The sequence below is a fragment of the Stenella coeruleoalba genome, assembly GCF_951394435.1.
Source record: "Stenella coeruleoalba genome assembly, contig: scaffold_500, whole genome shotgun sequence".
Taxonomy (NCBI): domain Eukaryota; kingdom Metazoa; phylum Chordata; class Mammalia; order Artiodactyla; family Delphinidae; genus Stenella; species Stenella coeruleoalba.
Genome location: NW_027645967.1, coordinates 39124 through 51262, shown reverse-complemented (window position 1 = coordinate 51262; position 12139 = coordinate 39124). Strand labels below are relative to the sequence as shown.

General features: G+C 42.0%; 1 protein-coding gene across 1 annotated transcript in view; it reads right to left on the bottom strand.

The window, feature by feature from the left end:
- The window catches only part of LOC307181426 (UDP-N-acetylglucosamine--peptide N-acetylglucosaminyltransferase 110 kDa subunit-like), a 34107-nt gene extending 31881 nt beyond the window's left edge, over positions 1-2226 (bottom strand). Inside the window, exons 1-2 of the mRNA XM_079946628.1 lie at positions 2101-2226; positions 394-461 (exon numbers count right to left, since the gene is read on the bottom strand). The gene's annotated coding sequence lies outside the window, so the exon portion shown is untranslated. The remainder of the gene's footprint in view (positions 1-393; positions 462-2100) is intronic.
- Between the last annotated feature and the right edge of the window lie 9913 nt (positions 2227-12139).

Below are 12139 nucleotides of genomic sequence, written 5' to 3'. Positions count from 1 at the left end.
CAGCCATCTAGAGGTCTAAAAGAGAGCCACTGCAGCTAGCCAATAGGTCCAAGAAAAATAAATTCTTGTTTATGGAACTGAGTTTTGGGTCGATTTGTTCCAAAGCATTATCACAGCAAGAGCTGACTAACACAACATGCTCCAAATCATTGTTATGTAAATGGATGCCACCATGCCTACAAGTAAGGCAATTGTGTACTCAAATTGTGAGAGTCCTTGAACTCTTGGTGCCTCTCCAACACAATGTACATGGCTAAATTTCCACAAATAAGTTCACTAATATACCACAAAGATCTCCCTAAGCTTTTATTAAATGTAATGCAAAGTTCTTTCTTTTCATTTTCTGCTTCTACATAGTTAAAATGCTTTTTATCAATGTAAAATGGCTCTTACCTTTTGGCTTCTGTCGTGAGAGTCTTTTGAACTCTGAAACACTGTAGGATATCACCTATATATGGAATCTAAAACATACAACAATTGAATGAATACAACAAAAAAGAAGGAGAGTCACCGATATAGAGAACAAACTAATGGTTGCCAGTGCGGAGGGGGAGGAGGGGGCAATACAGGGGTGGGGAAGTGAGAGATGTAAACTACTGGGTGTACGACAGGCTCAAGGATGTATTGTACAACACAGGGAATAGAGCCAATATTTTGTAATAACTGTAAATGTAAAGTAACCTTTAAAAAGTATATAAAAATTTTTTTAAAAAGAAATCATACTTAAAATTCGAAACAATTTAAATGTCCATCAACAGGAAAATGCACATATAAATTATTGGATTTCCCTACACGGGAATCCTACCTAGCGAGGAAAGTACATGAACTAGATAGATCTTTACATGTCAGCATGGATGAACCTAGCAAAGATAACACTAAATAAAGCAAGTAACAAGAGAAAACAAAATAGAATACGATATGCAGTTTAAGAATACTTAAAATTGTAGCCTACATAGAAAGACATCCATGCCAGTGATGGAGACCAAGTTCAGAGGAGTGGTTACCCAGGGTCAGCTGGGGAATTGCTGTGCTTGGGAAAGTGGTCACACCAGAGACTCTTCAACAGGAATGGTAATGTTTCACTTCACACGCTGGCTGGAGGACGGAGGAGTGTCTGCGATGTTATAATGTGAGCACGCTGCATGTAAAAGCCATTGCTGACCACATCTAGGGGAACTGATGCGTGGGAGCTGGTAGTGGGTGGAGGCATCCAGAAGGTGGTGGTAGAAGAGGAACGTTGTACACGTAACGCCTAAGGCCTGACCAGAGGACGACCACTGCTCTAGAAACTGGACACAAATCCAATTTCTACGGCCAATCTTAGAAGACAAACTGAGGCATATTTAAAATTTTAACACTTTATGTGCGCAAAAATAGATTCAATTCACGCAGCACAAAGCGGAAGAGGTGAGGAGCACTCCAGCCACAGGAGCTGCAGAGATGTTTATTTTAAAAGGGCAGAAGCAAAGCAAGGAAACGAGTGATTTGCTATGGCTTTAACGCCTAGTTGGTGGTTTGTGACTGGGTGTCCTCAGCGGTGTTCGTCACCCTGAGGCGCTGACAGGCTTAGATTTGGGTTGGTTTAAGTAGGCGGCCGCATCGCTAGAGCCACCGCAGGCTAACGGCCTCCTTGCAGGGTTAATTTACTAACACCAATTGTCTGAGTCCTTCCTCTTACTCAGTCACTTCACTTCCTACGCCTCAGTTTCTCTTCTCTAAAGTGGATATTCAGTAGTAAATTCTCTGTGGAGGTGTCAGTACAAAACGAAGTGATTACTAGGAACCACGATCATGTCCTGAATGCACGGAACACGTCACCGTTTGCCAACCACCGTGTCAAGTCAGCAGAAACGACAGAAATTAAGAGCTCTCCGCAGAAATTCACACACCCGTGCACCAGGTAAGGGACCACAGGCAGACGTTCACTCAGCCTTTCCTGCGTCCCTCAAGGAGTTCACGCTCTCTCCTGGGCGGGGCGAGCACAGACACTTTGCGGGAGTTTAACTACTTTTAAAATGCGCTGATACAACCATGTCTCACTTTTGTTTGGATCAGTCAGCAAACGCTTTTCGGAAACCCCAAATTCTCCACACCTCCTACCTTTTGCGCTGCCGTAGTCTCGAAGCTGCCGACACCGCTCCTCAGGCCGCGTCGTCATGGGAGGCGGGTCTGCGTGCGGACGCACGGCGAGCGCGCGGAAGTCTTCGAGCCCCGCCCCCACGGGCCCGCCCGGAGGCTTAAACCGCAACCCCGCGGCTCGGGAGGCAGTTGATGCCCGCGCCAACACCAGGCCGCGCGTGGGCTCCGGAGCGCGGCATGGAGGCCCCGGCCTAGGTGGGGCCCGTGGCCCTATGTCTTCTGGCTGCTACGCCGGTCCTGCCCACGATGCGGGGCCGCAGCCGCCGGGTCGCAGCCGCCGGGCGGTGGGCGCGCGAGGGGCTGGGAGGCGAGCCGGGACCCACAGGCGGGTGTGGGCATCCTGTCTGCAGCCAGCGTCCCCGAGGCCGCGCTCAGGCCATGAACACTCGGTGAAGCTGCGCCCGGACAGCACGGCCGACTCCTTCTCGCGCTCTGGGGCCCTGTGCGCGCTGCAGGACTCGGTGCCTCTGCCCTCCGTGCGGGCTTCCCTGAGGGAGGGCCTGCTGGGCTTAACGCCGACCGCCTCCGCGGGGGTAGACTGGGCGCCACTCCTGAGCACCCTCTGCCCCTGATCTGTATCCAGAGCTTCTTCCAGCCACGGCTTGTCGAGACAGGTTTGTACTTCCCGCTTCCAGGGGCCCTCGTGTGGGCGCTGAGAAGCGGGGTATTAAATGGTTAAAGGTGGAGGGTGGGCACTAGACCCGATGCCCAGTGCCCGGATGTGCGTGCACTAGACGGGGCGTGTGGCCTAGGACTCCTGCCAGCTCGGTGACCCCGGCCGGGTGCCTTAAGGCTTCAAGGTCTCAGTGTTCTCATCTGTAGCATGGGCTTAACAGGACCCAGCCTCCGTGGCGGTTACAAGGATGCACTGTGTTAATGCTTCTAGACTCTACAAAGTAGAACACTTAGCACAGTTTGGAGCATCGTTAATTGTTGCACAGATGTTACCTGGTCTGTTGAATGACTTTGCCTGGTACACACCAAAGCGGTTAGGAAATGGATATATCCCAGCTTCATTTCGTTTCCATTCAAACAGGGCTCAGGAAAAAAAAATTTTTTCCAATAGGTGTATCATATATAGTGGAAAGAGCACCGGTGTCAAGGCAGCTTAGGGTTTGAATTCCAGGGCTTATGCTCTCTGTGGCCTGGACAGGTTTCTTTTGCACTACAATCCCCACACTTGTAAAATGACATTAAAAACCACTCTTTCTGTGGGTTCTTAGAATTAATTAAGCAGGTTATGTGTGTAAAGTATCCTGGCACTTGAATGAGTTGTCAGAACCAAGGGCTGCTGGAGACGATGCTTCTGCCCTAGGTAATCGTCCCTTCTACTGGGCAGCAAGTAAACACAAGCACAGGAGTCAGTGCTCTGGAAGAAGTGAGTTCTGCTGCTACAGAGCACAGAATCTCTTTTTTCTTTGATTTAATTTTTATTCTATATTGGAGGATAGTTGATTTACAATATTGTTAGTTTCAGGTGTACAGTAAAGTGATTCAGTTATACATATATCCATTCCTTTTCAGATTCTTTTCCCATACACTTTGTTACAGGATATGGAGTAGAGGTCCCCGTGCTATGCAGTAGGTCCTTGTTGATTATTTTATATATAGTCGTGTGTATATGTTAATGCCAAACTCCTAATGTATCCCTCCCCGCCATCTTTCCCCTTTTCAGAGCACAGAAACTTGGAAGGGAAAGTTCAGGGTAGGATTCTTGGAGGAAGTGCCGTCCTTTCTAAGGATATGTAGAAGCTCCTGGGGTGGCAGGAGAGAGCAGTGTGTGTTGAAGTTTGAGAAATGTAAGAAAATATGGCAAAACTAATGTACAGGACTGGAACTCAGGGTTTGGGAAAGAAATGAGAGTCGATACTGAAAACTTAGTGGGGCCCAACAGAAAGGCGCCTTGTTTGTCCTGTCAGAAGTTTGGATGTTTATCCTGAAGGCTGCGGGAAACACCAAAGAACAGTGATTTGGAATTCTGGTTTAGAGGCTCACTTGGACCTCCATGTGGAAGGCAGTTGATTGGGTGCAGGGTGAATTGTAATCTAAGGGTCCCACTTAAGTTATAAAAGGTGGGACCGGGTTTTGCAGATCTGAGAGAGAATGGGTGAGGCCTGGTGACCAGTTAGAAAAGGGAGGGCAGCAAGCGTGGGTGACAGTTTACAGCTGCATCTTTTTGAGAGATACAGAGCACAGTAGAAAGGGATTGGGTGTGGCGAGAGGATCTTCCTTCATCTTCAGTGCTTTAGAGGGGCCTGGTAGATAGGTCTGGGCCCAAGGCACAGATGTGGGCTTTTGGGAGGACAGGTGTTTGAAGGCATGGTAGAGACTTAGGTTATCCACAAGAATATCCAAAGAATCATAGGTCTGAGAGTTTTTTTAAGTGGGTATATTTGAGGATGTTTATAAGCTGAGAGAAAGTAGCCAACAGAGGAAGGGTGTAAAGATCTAGGAGAGGAAGTGATTGTTCATTTGTTTTTGAAAGCTGAACACTTATCGTGTGCCTGGCCCGTTTCTAGGATCTGGGGTTCACACCATCTGTTATCTCTTCTGCAAGGACAGTTCAATTCATGCCCCGGTGAACAGAAGTCAGATTATTCTTTGCATCCCATTCAGGTGTAAGAACTGTTTTGTACCTCTGAAGGGAAGCAAGCTCTATCCTTTGGTCACCTGCTGATGATAATAGCATTGGCTGAGACCTGACCATTTACAACGAAGGCACTTCTGTAGGTAATAAGTTCCAGGAGGGCCCGAACTGAGTATGTCTGTTTCAGCATTTAGCATGGTTTAGCATCTGAGAGGCCGGTACATTATTGGCATATAGTAGACTTAAAAATGAACATTTGTGGATTGTCTGAATGAGTGGATTTGTGTGATTCACATCCTATTTGCAGGTCCTATGCCCTGCAATGGATTTTCAGTGTCAGGTTGTGACAGTATTTATGACGGGGATTGGCATTGTTCCCTATCTAATGGATAAAGATTACACATGAAAGGACTTTACACTGACATCCTAAAAGCCTCATACGAATTACTTAACAAAAAAATAAAATTGGATTCTGTATAATTTCTAATTTGTAAGCTGGCCAGAACACTGGTATTTCAGCCAGTCCTCTGGTAGTTCCGATGACGTCCCCATGATCACCCAGGCATAATCAGAATGGCTTTAGGATTTGGGAGCCAAAATGTTCCTCAGTATTTACGGCTTTGCTCGTCCATTTACGAAAATGGACTATTGAAAAAATAGCTTCAGACACAATATGGCATTTTATGATTTAGCATGAAATCTGAGAAATATAGAGGTTATCGGAAGCCTGCAATGGTAACGTTCCCTCTGCTATTGAAGTTATTGTCTTTAAACAAAGATTCTACATCACTAATGCTATATATATATATTTTATGATATTCAGGTTAATTTCCAATTCTAAGGAAGTAATTGGTTGGTTGGTATGAGAGATGGTGTGGCTTCCAAAGGTGAAAAGTATTATTTTGTTGTAATTTCCGGCTACCTAAGGATGGGAGAGGCCCAGGACACTGCAGTCAGTATATTATGTGGAGCAGGTTATATTGTGGTTTATTTATGAAGTTTTACATGTTTATTTTCTTCTTTGCGGTACGCGGGCCTCTCACTGTTGCGGCCTCTCCCGTTGAGGAGCACAGGCTCCGGACGCGCAGGCTCAGCGGCCATGGCTCACGGGCCTAGCCACTCCGCGGCATGTGGGATCTTCCCAGACTGGGGCACGAACCCGTGTCCCCTGCATCGGCAGGCAGACTCTCAACCACTGCGCCACAAGGGAAGCCCACATGTTTATTTTCTATGCAAGTTTGTGTGCTCCTTTTTGAGTTTTGGTAGATAAGTGTTTTGTAACTTTGGAATACTTGGAGTTATATATATATATATATTTTAATGTAGTAGTTAAAGCCGTGGAGAGTGTACTAGTCTACCTAGGTTCAAATTCTGGCTTTACCCTATGACTTCCCTGTGGCTTCCTCTGCTCACCTATTAAAAAGGAGGATAATAAGTCTGCTGTGGTGAGTTACATACTAAGTGCTATTTAAGCATTTGCTATAATGATCGTGTATACTCGAAGGCAAGGAACTTGCCCCTTGATCGTCTCTGTATTCCTAGTGCTTAAGAATTCCTAGTGCTTTCCTAGTGCATTGTCTTAGGATAGAGATAGCTCAGTACAGTTCTTCTCACTATAAAGTACTGTTACGTTGAAAGTCTTTGCTTGTGTACTAACAATCTATGACATATCTGCTGAGGACAAGGAAAGGAATAGTTTTAAAACTGCAATGGATAACAAAAGATTGTATGATGTAACGCCTTTATTATGTAATTATAAAACTAACAAATGATCATGGTAGAAAATATGAAAAACTCCTAGACAAAAGAGAGATCAACAACATTTGGAGTAACTTTCAGAGTGTAGAGTTGTCCATGAATATTAGTGCTTTCATATTTTCCAGGACTTTAAGTAGACTCTGCTTCTTAAGAGTCTATTCATGATATTTTACTTTAATGATGTTTTCATCATGGGGACACACACACACACAGAAATCTGTTAAAAAAAAAAAAAAGAAAGGCATGTAAATCACTGATGTTTCAGATAGCCACATGAAATAAAGTGAGAAAGGTCAACAAGCTGAAAGAATGTGGAGTAGCATCTCCTTAATTGCTTACATAACTCTGATAATTACCTCTTTGTGGATAAAGTAATTAATGGGGAATCTAATTCAAGAAAAATGTATGAACTTCAAGCCTTCTCAAAGCCAAGTATTTCTTTCCACAAAAGGTTACTTTCCACGGCCGTGCTTCCTTATTACCAGACAGGGAAAGAGTATTGTATGGCAAAGGATCTTCCTGAAGGAGGGTGCTTCCCACACTGATTGTCATAAGTGACTTCGCGATTACTGTTGCTGTATTACCAAAATCTTAAACTAGGATATTTTTGACAAATGCGGTTCTTAGTTAATTTTTAGAGCTACAAACTGTCAGATGGCTCTGAAATGACAATTGTCTGGCTATTCTTCAGGGTGATCACAATACGGTAATGACCTTGAGGTATCACTAAAAAGCAGGAAGGTGTGAGTCTTCCTTTGGTTCCAGAGTGAAATGCGAGTTGGAGTTGGAGTTGGAGTTGGAAAAGAGGCCCACAACCAAGTGATAGAGAAGGAAATGTGAGGTCATTGGTGAAAAACCAGGTTGAAGTTAAGGTGAAGAGGCATGAGGAAATGGGCAACTGTTCCAGTATTACAAAGATCATCAAGAAGCATATCCATGAATGTGGTTTGTATTGCAATCTGCTGAAAAAGAGACAAATATCCTGGCCCGGCCTTCATGGAGATTATGTTTTATTGATTCTGATAATAGATTATTGTTGAAAAGGGCCTCCTATAAATTATAACCATGCAAAGGCAGCAAGATAATTTATTTTTCTTTATGTATGTGTTTCTCATTCCTACTCACTTCTATCTTAGGGGAAGAGAAAATCACACACACAAAAAAATGTCAATTCTCAGCTATTCCTTTTCAAAATAATTTTTTTTCCAAATTCCAGTGGAGGCAATAGGTTAACTGTTAAGATTTGTAAGCCTCAAAAAGCTAGATTTTTACAAAGTGTAGCCAAATTCCATTCCATAAATAATAGCTTTGGAAAGAATATGTGGTGATGCAAAGTTGGGAAAAGCTGGTTTTCCTTCCGTGAATGGCTTCACTGTGTTGGGAGAAGAGGCAGAGAAGAAATCAAAGTAATTAAACATGGGGTGAGTTTTCCTGATAGGGGACTCTAGTGCTTTAAAATAGACTAGATAATCCTAGGGATAATCTGAGGGTAGAAAAGACCAATGCCTCATTTCCAGTCTGGTACCCTGGAAGAAAACAGTGTATTTCCTTTGAGGTCTTGAGAGGTTTTTCTTCTGCTTTGTTTTGGTTTTGGTTCATTTTGTAATCAACCTTATTAAGGTATCATTTACATACAATAAAATGCAGACATTTTTAGTCAACGGTTCAGTGACTTTTAATTAATGTATACATTTGTTTAACTACCACCCCCATAAAGATAGATAACAATCCTAAAACCCTAGAAAGTTTCCTCCTAGGCTTTTGCAAAAGTATCCCCATCTCCCACCCCAAGGCCACCACGGATCTGCTTTTTATCTTTAGAGATGACTTTTGCCCAGTTTAGAATCTCATGTAAGTTGAATAATACAGTAGGTGCCCTTTTGATCTGGCTTCACTTGCTCAGCATATGGTTTTTGAGATTCATTCATGTTGGGACGTTTTAAACCAGGACTTTAGCCTGGGTGGCTGATGTTGTCTGAAGGCACCTATAGGTACACCTGAGTCTCTGGCATTGTCACTGTCTGTTCTTGGCTCAGTATTTTCAACTTTACTAAGAAGCACAAGGTTGAAGTAAGGAAGATCATTGTCAGTATAATGGAGGTGAAGTGGGTTCTGTTATATAATATTCTCAGCAAAAATTGACCTGCTTGGAATCATTGTGTTGATAATCGACAAGGATTCTCTTCCTCCAAAAGCCTTGATACTACATAAAACTTCTAAAGGACGCTGTCCTAGGACCCTTCTTTTAGTTTTCATATTTTGGGAAACATTTCTGGAAAATTCAAATGCTCGCAACCTGAAAGAAGCAATTATTCACCTGAAGGCTAACTCTGCTAAAGTTGAGTTGTCCGACCTTTACATACTGATAGAACCCAAATAGCCTTGCAAAACAATGCTCTCTTATTGGGTATAAGCATATAGATTGTTTAAGATGGACGTGTATATGCAGTAAAGTGAAAAAACAAAGAATCTTTGAGTTTCCCTTGCTTGGTTTTTTTTATTTTTTCATTTAAGTTTCTATAGCGTATGCTAATAGTTCAGGGAAACCTCAGGTTAGTTTTAGGTCCACTCTTTACATAAATGTTGAAGTACTCCATACCCACCTTTTTTCTACCTTCCTTCTTGTCTTCCATCTTTCCTTTCTAACTTCTTATAATCCATTATACTTAATCCTGCATTTGCTGAGGTGGCAATTAGTGTAGGAAAATACTGTGAAATTTTGCTGTTCAGAATGCCTGTTGACCAAATTCTATACTGAGAAAAGGTCTGAATTTACCCAGAGTAACCCTTTCTCAGCGTCTTTGAATAAACGCCATAGAAAGTGGGCTATATATAATATCCTGACAGGTATGTAGAACTCATAGCAATTGCCCTAAAGAGCTTACCTAGCGTAGATGCATATGAATGCATTTAATGATTGTTTTATTGGCAGCAGTGCCAACATACACAGTCTGTTTGGTTTTATATCATTCTCATTACCTGCTCTTTACCACTGTATACATTGCTAATGGCGTGGTTTCTATGGCTTGTGAATTTCACGGCCAAATAATATGTAATTTATTGCACACTTCAGTGTAGAAGATGGAGACTCCATAACTTTTCGTGTGCTCTTTGCCCCTTTGGAATGTATTACACTGAGATCAGGCAAAGTAATAAATGTATTTCAAATGTGCGTGATAGCTAAACATCAATTAGGACTGACGGGCAATATTTCTGCTTCCAGCAACATAACGGTTTTTAAAGACTAAGCCATTGAACGCGGAGTCACTGAACATGGGACTCAGTTCACTGGGATCCTTCTTAGAAAAATAAAGGACAACTTGGATTGGATTTGTGTGGCTTATTCAAGTAGTAACTAATCAGCTACATCTTGGTAAACTTAATTTGTCACAATCGTTTGGTATTTTATTAACTCTCTTCCCCTTCTTCCCCCGACTCTCACGAGAACGGACCATGAGTATCTTACAACATACTAAGTCATCTTCCATCTCTGTTAATCTAACTACAAACGCACACTTTCCTTATCCAATGTAACTTACTGTCTTTTAGAGTGGCTGGGGTTTTAATTCTCTACAAAATTAAAACCAGCAAAGAGAAACATTTTCAAGGAGCCACCACATTGTAGCGCTTTAGAAAGAAGACTTTAGAATTAAGGGCAACTATATCATTTTATAGCTAAAGCACCTGAGGCCTAAAGTAGGAAGGTAACCATCAAGGTCAGGGAAGGGGTGGAAGATCAGGTTTCAAGCTAAGGAAGAGTCTACAGGGACTCAATCTGAGCAGGTCGGAAACTGAAAGAGACCACAAATGTTCTAGGAAGGCTGGCATCTGGCCTCAAGTGTGGCATTCAGACAGGGAGTGGGCCCGGGGGGAACTGCGCTTCTGCAGTAGGCAGAGAAGTCCACTTCCTCTCCGGAAAGTGCCACTGACATCAGGGAGTTGAGGGGAAAGAGCAATGGATTCCAGTCCACCTGAGAAAGAAGGCCAGTCTGATTAACTCTGAATTTAGGCTTATTTCAGATACTTCTTGAGAAAGAACTTGGACAAGAGCAAGTCCCACGCAGCCTCTTTTAAATCCATGCCCAGTATTTTCTGGTGGAGCTGCTTAAACCCTCCAAGTGACTCCAGTATTTTAATTTCACTCTGTATTTAATTCCGACAGTTCTATGATTGACTATTTAATGGTCAAATGAGTAGGGTCACAAAAGAGTGTGAATGTATTTTACAGGATGAGGATGGGCGGAGTGGAGCAGTCTGGAACAGGACACCAATAAAAACGGATCTTGGTAAAGAAGAACGTCTATTAGAAATGGAGAGGAATTCGCAAGGAAATTAGTGCCTGACACCACGCCCTTCTCTCTGCATGTTTAGAAGCTAGTTTCTAATTTTATTTTCATAGGAGATGTGCCTGTGATGAATTGTCTTTTACCTCCACACTATTTATCACATGGACATATTGTGAAGTTTGTGTGAGAGAAAGCAAGTATTAGAATGTGTCTTGCAAGGAGCTATAAACACTTCCTGGAACAATCTAGGGTAGAAGGAAAAGGAAAGGAAGGTGGAAACAAAGCAGAAAGACAGCTAATGATGCTGGAGTCTCCCGCTGGGATTTGTGGTATCTCTTTTTGAAACTAAGTACAGAAAGTCAGACCTTGAGTGATTGTTTCTTGATCACGGTTTGTTTTCATTTTTGTTCTTTTCTTGCTCTCTCATCAGTTACTCCAGCCAGTGCCAAGTCATTTTCAGTTTCAGTAAGCATGCCTGTCTTGTTTCCATTTGCATTATTCATGCAAACGTTGATTGAACTGATGACCCCGAGTTATCACGGAAATAAATGGATAAACCTAAATAAAATCTAACAGCACAAAAGAGTAATAATAAAATATATCAAAAATTAGAATGCATTAAAACAAATGGAAGAAGAAAAAGTAGTAAAAGAAATTTAAGATCTCAGCATTGCTTGAGAAGCAGTAAAAGAGCTAATAAGTCATGGTACATGTGTAACTGCTACTTGTGTAAAATTAACAAGCTAATATAAGGGAAAATGGAATTTGAAGAAATCTCAAAGGAAGAAATAAGAGCAAAAGGAACATAACAAGGTGGGACAACGAGTAAACAAGGAGTAAATGGTCTGTAAGAAAATACATTAACTGTAAATACTCAAATGACAAGGATTATTGAAACAAACAAAAAACATAATTCTATGCCACCTACAAAAGACAAGAGTCAGATTGAAAATGAAAGGATTCAAAAGTTATGTCATAACAACAATAAGTAAAATTGAAGAAGATTTTTTAATGTTAGCATAGATTTGAAAGCAAAAAGTATCACTGGCGATAAGGCAGGATAATAAAACCCACTGTTACTTTACAAGGAATATATTATAAATCTAAACTTCAATGCAATATATGAAGGGAAATTCCAAAAATCTAAGTAGAAATAGAAAAATCTAAATTACCTAGATCAGAAACATAGAACCACAACAACAAATCAGCAGATTATAGAAGATCTGAATATCATCATGAAAAACTTTGGCCTAAATTTACATAAAACACCGCACCAACAATGATGGAATATATATATTATGCAGAAATTTTTAGGTGCACATGGCACATTTATAAAATTGACTATATTCTGGTTATAAAACAAGACTCT